The 891-nt window shown below is 36.9% G+C and overlaps 1 protein-coding gene across 1 annotated transcript in view; it reads right to left on the bottom strand.

Annotated features, from left to right (window-relative positions):
* The window catches only part of LOC106877929 (homeobox protein cut-like 1), a 32,019-nt gene that overhangs the window by 15,081 nt on the left and 16,047 nt on the right, over positions 1-891 (bottom strand). The gene's annotated exons all lie outside the window — the stretch shown is intronic.

Genomic DNA, 891 nt, shown 5'->3' on the forward strand with positions numbered 1-891 from the left:
GTTTAACATCCGCTTTCCATGCTAGCATGGGTTGGACGATTTGACTGAGGACTGGTGAAACCAGATGGCTACACCAGGCTCCAATCTGATTTGGCAGAGTTTCTACAGCTGGGTGCCCTTCCTAACGCCAATATATATATATATAGTTTGACTTTAGAGTCCCTCTTAGCGTGAGGCATTTATGAATAGTAATGCCCTTATATAAATAAATATATTCATTGGGAATAAATGATGCATTTTTCCCTTATGAGGTTTTTTCACGCTAACTACTTGATAAATTCTTATAAAGATTTTATCCTATACTTGAATTATATATATATATATTTAAATCATAAAAAAGTCAGGAGCTAGGAGAGGTGAATATATTTAACCATTTGTCATCCTTGGGAGTACAGTTGTTTCACAGCCTTCACGATCTTATAATAATTTCAGAGTATAATAAATTACACTACATGCTTGTACCAACATGGACAACAAATTTATTTTCGTATGTATGTATGTATGTATGCATACATGGACAAAGAGAATGTTGAGAAGATGGCGACCCCTGCTGGCGCTGGTGTCACATCAACCTGAGCTTAATAGAAGACATTTGCACAAAACCTCTTGGCTATGGCATGCAGTTACTTCTATGAATTTTGACCCATATTAGGGCATATGGTAGTTTTAGCTACAGGTGACTCTCATTCTGGTATCGAGTAGAACACGTGTGTGTGTATGTGTGTATGTGTCTGCAGTGGTTTTGAAGAGTGCAGCTCTGTTATTTCTCGGTTTGGTGCCAGTGTTTTCCTTTGTGGTTTGTTCTTGGCGGCTTGGTATACCATGTGGGTATGTGTGTATGTGTGTGTGTATATATATATATATATATATATATATATATACACACACACA

Source organism: Octopus bimaculoides, chromosome 30 (genome assembly GCF_001194135.2).
Source record: "Octopus bimaculoides isolate UCB-OBI-ISO-001 chromosome 30, ASM119413v2, whole genome shotgun sequence".
NCBI classification, from domain to species: domain Eukaryota; kingdom Metazoa; phylum Mollusca; class Cephalopoda; order Octopoda; family Octopodidae; genus Octopus; species Octopus bimaculoides.